This window comes from Hyla sarda, chromosome 11, assembly GCF_029499605.1.
Source record: "Hyla sarda isolate aHylSar1 chromosome 11, aHylSar1.hap1, whole genome shotgun sequence".
In the NCBI taxonomy this organism is placed as follows: domain Eukaryota; kingdom Metazoa; phylum Chordata; class Amphibia; order Anura; family Hylidae; genus Hyla; species Hyla sarda.
This window is the reverse complement of record NC_079199.1, coordinates 27,380,288-27,388,830: the sequence shown is the minus strand read 5'-3', so window position 1 is coordinate 27,388,830 and position 8,543 is coordinate 27,380,288. Positions and strand designations below refer to the sequence as shown.

The 8,543-nt window shown below is 39.9% G+C and overlaps 1 long non-coding RNA gene across 1 annotated transcript; it reads right to left on the bottom strand.

The window, feature by feature from the left end:
• Nucleotides 1-866: 866 nt before the first annotated feature.
• LOC130295133 (uncharacterized) lies at nt 867-4,816 on the bottom strand. Its single transcript, XR_008848707.1, has 3 exons — nt 4,718-4,816; nt 2,931-2,980; nt 867-1,397 (listed from the first exon to the last, which is right to left on the bottom strand). It is a non-coding gene; the product is annotated as an uncharacterized LOC130295133 (long non-coding RNA).
• Nucleotides 4,817-8,543: the final 3,727 nt, after the last annotated feature.

The following is an 8,543-nucleotide window of genomic DNA, read 5'->3' as shown; positions in this document are numbered from 1 at the left end:
GTCGTCAAACACCTGTGAGGTGTTAAGGCTCAATATACCTCTTGTTACGTTCCTTGAGGGGTGTAGTTTCCAAAATAGTATGTCATGTGTTTTATTTTTATTTTTTTGCTGTTCTGGCACCATGGGGGCCTCCTAAATTCAACATGGCCCCCAAAAACCATGACAGCAAAAAAAATTTTAAAAATCCCACAGTTGCTCTTTCCCTCTTGAGCCATGTTGTTAGCCCGCAGAGAACTGTATGTCAACATATGAGGTATTTCCATGCTCAAGAGAAATTGGGCTACAAAAATGAAAAAATGGGGCTACAAGAACATGTTAGCGTAAAAATGCAGATTTTGATTTTTCTCCTTCACTAAGGGTTAAAAAAAGTTCTGAATGTCATTTTGAAAACTTTGAGGGTCGCAGTTTCTATAATGGGGTAATTTATGGGGTATTTCTCACAGAAAGGCCCCTAAAATCCACTTCAAACTTAACTGGTCCCTGAAAAATTCAGGTTTTGAAATTTTTGGGAAAATTTTGAAAATTGTTGCTATACTTTGAAGCCCTCTAATGTTTTCAAAAAGTAAAAACATGTCAACTTTATGATGTCAACATAGAGTAGAATTATTGTATTTGTGAATCAATATATAATTTATTTGGAATATCCATTTTCCTTACAAGCAGAGAGTTTCAAAGTTAGAAAAATGCAAAATTTTCAAAATTTTCATGAAATTTTGGGATTTTTCACCAAGAAAGGATGCAAGTAGCAACAAAAATTTACCACTATGTTCAAGTAGAATATGTCACGAAAAAACTCATTCGGAATCAGAATGAAAGGTAAAAGCATCCCAGAGTTATTAATATATAAAGTGACAGTGGTCAGATTTGCAAAAAAGGGCTGCGTCCTTAAGGGGTTAAGCCATTACATTGTTTTCTTTTCATATTTGTGCTTTTAGTGGTCCCGCTCCGGCCCGGGTAATCTTGGCATGGCGTGCTTTATCGAAGGCTTTTCTCTCAGTTCCGTCTCTATCGTTCTGTAGATAATGGCAGTACATTAGTGTCATAATAACTACTTTTTTCTCCCCCATACGGTCCTTTTTTCTTCTGAGCCAACACTGCATTGTTTTGGTGGCCTCAGTATGATTGGATTCGGCACAATGCTGCGCACAGACAGTAATTAATACTTGTGTTTCATTTGGCTTCTTCATTATCTTCACAAGAGAGCTGTATTTTCTATTCAGAGATCAGATGCTAGGTCAAAGCGTCACCCATCACGTTGATCCTGGAGAACACTAGGGTTCCTTTATCAGACGACTGCATTACTGCCGCTCAGTCTCTTATTTCATCCCGATGCCATTCCTTCACATCTGTGTGATGTTAATTGGCTTTCATATTTGCCTGTGAAATGTTTCAAGCTTCTTTTTTTTTGGAAGAATAGAAATGGGAAGAGTTAGAATATGGTGAGGAAGCGGCAGTTTATTGAGCAAAAATTGTACAAAAGGAAGGGGGCTCTTGTATCCTTGTTGGGCTCCTCTAGCCTGGATACAAAATGAGATATGGTTGGGCATGAAGGCCTACAGATCCCATTCGGCATCCTATGGCACATTTGCCCATAGATGTTACAGCTGGGTCTGTAGATCCTGGATATTTGCAGGTTGGTATAGCTGGCTCCATAAATGCTTGATTAGTGATACATCTGGTGACCGGGCAGACCAAGGAAGTAATAGGGGAGTCATTCCTGGGAAACCCTTGCTGTGTGCGGCCAGATGGAAGCATGTGGCCACATACTGTCTAGCACATATGAGTGAGCTGTTAGTGCATCTCATATTACTACTATCGGTGACTGACTGTCATATGTGATGGCCCCCATATCATCCCACCAGCAGGTTGGGAAGTGTGTCCCTTCACCACAAGGCTCACCACAAGGTCTCCATACTCAAACCTGGCTGCCATTGGATTTATCACTAAAGACAATATGGTTCCAGTCCGTAGTAGTGAAGGTTTCTTGTTCACTACTACGGCAAACAAAGGCAACAGTAGCTGGCTGTAAATGGCAGGACACATAATAGGTGCAGTGACACCGAATCTTCTTCTACTAAGGGCCTTGAAATGGTCAAGGCATAGACAAGGGTGTGTTATGAAGGTGCCACCTATGTCTGGATGATGGACAAGGAAACTGTGGGAGCTGCTTGTGCTGTTTACTGGTGATCTTTCTGGCCCGGTTGGAGCCTGTTCACTATCTGTGCATGCCCTCACATAACCACTGCTCCCAACAACCCCTAAGGCTAAGTTTCCACTTGTTTTTTTTCTGGCAGTTTTTGGACCAAAGCCAGAAGTGTATTTAAAAGTAATAGGCCTTATAAAGGAAGGACATACACTTCTCCTCCCTTATGGATCCACTTCTGACTTTTGCTCAAAAACTGCAGTGGCAGTTTTCCAAAAACTGTCAGAAAAAAAACAAGGGGAAACTTAGCCTAATAGGTTAGTCAGAATGGCCTAGAGGGCAGGCAAGTGGTCAAAATGACCACCCTGCTTTTCACAGTTCAACAATGCACCCTTATTTAAAGTCTGTCAACTTGGCAAAATGTCTTTGAGTGCATCGTAGGGGCATGTCTAGCAGTCAACTATCCCTCACCAAGAGTTACACTATCCAAAAGTAGCCTCTGATAGCCTCTTTTATAGGGCAGTAGGGGGAGCACTTTTATGCCCTCTTCTGGAAAGACCACAGTGTTTAATCAGATCCCATCTGTAATTTTTTACATATCTACCTGTGACTGCCATTTCTATCTGGGGGCTTTTTTTGAAATGCTAATAAGTGTATTTGACTATAAGAGTGAACTGCGAGCCTGGTTATTGATCAGGAATGATGTGAATGATAACACAAAGGCAGCTGCAGAAAACACCTACTGTTCATTGATTAATCAACGATAGGGGGAAAGAAAAAAGAATACCTGTTCTGTCTTTGTATTGGGGTCAGGCAAGATCCATGCTTTGTACAAATCTGGAAAAACCAAACATATGTTATGTGTTGATGAATATTTGCAGAGATGATGCATTGCATGTGTAAAGAATATAAATACATGTTCGATATACAATACACTACTGTGGTATGTTGTGCATATTGTTGAAAAGGCAAAAGAGCATATATTAGTAGACATACATTTCACCAATGATTCCTGGAGCACAAAGCCATATATTGTTTATGAGTCTCGCTGATGTGGGCCTATACCAGTGTTCCCCAACCAGCATGCCTCCAGCTGTTGCAAAACTTTAACTCACAGCATGCTAGTAGTTTTAAGTTTTAAGGTTTTTAAGTTTGCCTTTTTGTGCAATGGTTTCTATACTTTTTCTAAACAATGGCACAATGAATGTGGGGACACGTTGCCAGGGATGTATTTACAGTCTGTGCAGCACCAGGACAAGATGCACCCCCTTATGGTGATTCCACGTGTCTGATTTTTTGTTCATACAGATCTTTAACAAATTTGCTGCAAAAACTCGTTACATGCAAATGTTGTTGCAAATTAATTGTGGATCTTATTCCTATTCACAGAAAGTAGTAAAAATCAATCACAAATCCAAAGCATAATTATTGCTGGAAACCTGCAGGTAAAATTTGCAGCTTCTGACCTATTTGGTTTCAATCAAAGGGAATGTTACTCCCCTTAACACTGCAGCCCTAGGAACAGGCGCTAATGGCCAATACAGCTGTCACATTTGGGGGGGGGGGGGGGGGGGGAGGACTCTGTGCTCACTATAACTTGCCCAACCACTCTCTCTACCTACTTGGATGATCTGCCCTAAGTGTCAGTCCCCATTTGGGTGACAATCCCATTGCTGGCGTAAGGGCAGAGGCGTAGGGATAGTCAGACTAAACAGGTTGGCGACAAACAATGGGTCAAAGCTAGAGGATGGGATAGTACAATAGCAGCAGGCAAGAGCCAATGTCAGAACACAGGCAAAAGGGTCTAATCAGGAGAGTAGTGTAGTACAGGATCAGTAGGCAAGGAATGGTCAGTTTACATGCAAAGGTCAGTATACATAGTATAGGTCTAAGAGATACAGGGAACAGCATCACTAGTGTAGGGTAAACATTACTAGTAAATAGACATGAAGGAGTCTAAATATCCCACATTTGGGAGGTGCAAGCGCCGGTGCCAATGTTGATTGGTTCAGCGCTCACGCCTCCTAATTGGCTGGACTGATCTAAAATAAGGAGAAAAAAGAGGCGCGCTCCTAGGGTAATATTGCCAATATACAAGCGATCAAGTGCTGGTAATTGCACCTTACCGTTGCGTGTTGTGCTAAGAGCACAACACCTTTGCGTGCCTATAAAATTGCTTGGAGTCGGTGGTATACGAATTTTCTGGTTCCAGGATTGGTGGTTCTAGATATCTGCCTCTGCGTCCTTTACCGAGACTGGCAGGTCCGGTGAATAGTAGGAGTAGTGGAGATAAACAGTAGGATGAGGACGGCGCCTTCCTTGAAATAAAATCAAAACTAGCCCAGTTTTGGATTAAAACCATAAAAAGACTGCTTATTTGAAAATACTGCAACTAAGTTGCACTATTTTCAAATAAACAGCCTTTTTATGGTTTTAATCCAAACCTGGGCTAGTTTTAATTGGCTGGACTGGGCACATCACTCAGTGGCAATATGCAGGACCATTGCCCAGACAACGAGCGACATTGCCACCAGGCCAGGGAGGATATGAAGCAAAAGCTACATTTCAACAAACCTCACTCAATAAAACTCCTGGTTGGAATTTCAGCTGCGACACCACAGCAAGGCAGGCATCAGCGGAACCTCATTTTGAATAAGGTTTGTCCATTTCCATAAAACGATAAATTGTATCCATGACGATTGTGTTCTGTGTTCTTCATATGGATTTGGAAAGCCTAATGAAAAATTTCCCATTAAAAGTCAGAGAAAACAAGAAAACAATTCTGTTCCATTAGATTCTTTACTGTAGCCAGTGCCCCATAGTGAAGAAGCCGTGCAAAATTAGGAAACAGGATGATTTAGAGATATTGCTTTGTTCTTCACGCATATTACTTCATTTATTATTAATATTATATATTATCGTTTCTGCTGCTGTTCATGATAACTTGCCCACATGGTGGTGCTCTTCCATATGCATTATGAATGAATATAATCTCTTATGGCAACTGGCACAAATTGCAATGTGCAACCGGAACGTAGTATATACAATATACATATAAATAAATTCCGATGTGTAGAAAAATAAAAATTCCCATAAAAAGTTTCTATCTGTGTGCCCCACAAATACCTAGGGGGAAAATCTGCATTAAATTGACTTATGTAGAGTTCATATTTTACCTTTAAGGATTTGGGTAACCACTGCATTCTCTCTCTTTATCGTACCCAAGTACAATTCATGGTTGGAAAGCTGTGACAAATCGTCCGTGACTGGCACTTTATAAGTGGAAATAGTAAAATCCACCCCGTGTTTCCACTCTGGCTATGTCCCTGCTGATGCATTTTAATCAAATTCTTCCAGTTTAAGTAAAACAATCTGTCATCCTGCCTACGCGGCTGCTGCTGGTGTCACAATATGAATGGGATGTATTAAAAATTAAAATGATTGGTTTTACTTTCCATCAGGATGAGAAGTGAGCACTGCCGTCACACGACCCTATCGCTTCTCAGACCCATCTGTCTCACCCTGTGCCACGATGCCAGTCATAAACTTCTCTTCAGTGCCCATTAAATCATGGCTGGGCCATCAGAAGCCGCAGCAAAAGACAGAAACGAGAAAACCACCTTCACATTACAAGCATCTATTTGTTAACAGAGGCCGATGCGATGCTATTGTCTCAGCAGTGATCCTTGGTTCATACAATGATTTGTAACAAAGAAAGATAAGGGTCAACTGAACGGATTCATTAATGCTTACAACCTTCTGAAATTCACAGTATAGCCATGGTAACCCGCACCAAAACAGATTAAACAAAGTAGGTGAACATCAGGTTTTTCCACCTATGACCAGGACTGGTTTACCATTAGGCCACGTTCACATGGAGGAAATTTAGTGAAAACACAGGTGGACACATCGCAAATAACGGGCGACGGCAGAAAATGGCAGTGCTAGAGCCGCTAGAATATGCATTTCTGAGCGCATTCTGCAGAGGCCTGAATCGTGGTTTCAGCTGCGCGCTTCTGGGGACTCTAGAAGCATAAAAATACAGCAGAGCTTCTCATGGGGTAGTATGCTTAAGGGGGTACTCTGGTGGAAAACATTTTTTTTTATCAACTGGTGCCAGAAAATTAAAGGGGTTATCCAGGAAAAAACTTTTTTTTATATATCAACTGGCTCCAGAAAGTGAAACAGATTTGTAAATTACTTTTTTTTTTTTTTTATGCAAATGCTTTATTGGGTTTACAAACCATACATCAATTAACCAATAATAAACAAGGAGTTAAAGAAGAAGAAAAAAAAAAAAAAGGTGCACACCCTCATAAAATCCACTTTGCCAACTACCCCTCCCCCCCTTCCCCAGAGTTATCCAGGAAAAAAAAAAAAACTATATATATATATATATATATATATATATATATATATATATATATATCATCTGGCTCCACAAAGTTAAACAGATAGTTTGGACATTTATGCACAAGGCAATACCAAATATGTTTATAAAAAAAAATTTTGTACGCTTTTTGGGTCATACACACAACGTAAATGTACGTCCTGGTGCGCGAAGTACCACCAAACCAGTACGTACATTTACGTTCGTGGTCGTTAAGGAGTTAAAAAATAGGTGAGCCAAGGGTTAACTTACCTAAAACGATTGTGCAAATTCCAGCACAACATGGTGGTGCTCAAGTCCCATTACATCGCGCAGCAGCCCTGGTCTGATGATATTTTAATTTACCGTATATTTATTGATGATTTGTTTTTCATTTGGACTGGGACTCTTGATAAGGCTTTACAATTTGTTTCACATTTAAATAATAACACGTGGGGTCTCACTTTTTCACCCATTATTTCTGATTCCAATATGTTTTTTGGAGGGGATTTTGAGATTTTCAAAAGCCGGGGGGGGGGGTGATGTTCAGACATGCACCCACTTCGAAAAAGTGGATGTGAATAGTGTGTTAGATGCTAACAGTTGTCATTTCTATAGGTGGATTTATAATATCCCCTATGGTCAGTTCCGCAGAGTACGCAAAAATGGCACCTCAGATGGGGATTTAATATGTCAATCTAAAATTCTACAGTAGCGTTTAAAAAAAAAAAAAAAAAAAAAAGGGATATCCTAAATGGATCCTAAAAATGCTTTAAAAAAAACCCTTCCTTTGAAACTGTGATTTAGTGAAACCTGTTAAAAATGAGAATAAAATATCATCTGATTCGAGTAATAAAAAATTCCATTATAATTTTATTACTAATTATAGTTGTGATAGCTGGAAGATTAAACAGATTTTAAATAAGCACTGGCCAGTACTAAAACTAGATCCTCCTAAACTGGTTATAACATTTTGAAGGGCAAAGAATCTAAAAGCACTTCTGGCCCCTAGTAAACTAAGGGTTAAACCTAAGAATAGCTACTTTCATTTTCAGGATACTGCTGTATCACATGATACCGCTCATGTGACTCGGTCAGGCGATCGGTGGGTGGGTGGGCACCTTTCCATGTGGCTCCAGCCGTTGCTTGTGCTGCGATTGGATTGCTCCAGTGGGAGCTCGGACATTAAATTCCAATTCCACAGGTCAGATGTTTTTTACATGTGCCTCTAGCTATGTTGTTTCATTACTAGTGTGTGCGGAATTCAGTATATTGGATGAACTATTCAGACCGTTCGTCAAAGGATGAATAAACATCGTTCCAATATACTGAATTCCTTTATTAAACACAGCTTCTCTCGTCATGTTTGTCTAAAGCATGGAGGAGACGTTAGTGTGTTACAATTGGCCATCATTTAAACGATACCTCTTGATATTAACAACCGTATTCAAGCCCTAATCAACAGGGAATCTTATTGGGTCTTTATGTTTAACACATTGGCCCCAGAAGGGCTTAATGAGGTTATAGAACAGACTACGGTTTGATCTAATACCATTAGAACATTTTCAATGTTTTATAATGTTTTTTGATGTCCCTTTTCTCATATTTTTTTTATATACATATTTTTTATATATATTTTCTTTATATAGTTTGTAAAATGTGTGGATCGTTGATGTCATTTCCTGTCGTGTGATTGGAATTGTGGGTATTTTTCTGAGCATTAAGCATTTTTGTCATACCTGAAGAAGAAACCGGTCCGGTTTCGTAAAACGTAGAATGTTTCAATAAAATACGTTTTTATCATCACCCCTGGATTACCTTACTGGCAGCGCCTATTATCCTTCGTGAAGTTTGGAGGGGTTTTGGAATCTCATTTAGTGACAAAGGCCTGCTGTGGCAAATCTGCAGGCTATAGGCAGGCTGTACTAGCAGATCCCAGATAAATCAGTTCAATTCATTGCAATAACAATGCAACAAATTGGATAGGCAATTGCATGATACAACATAACGAAGACTATACAAAGGGGGAGT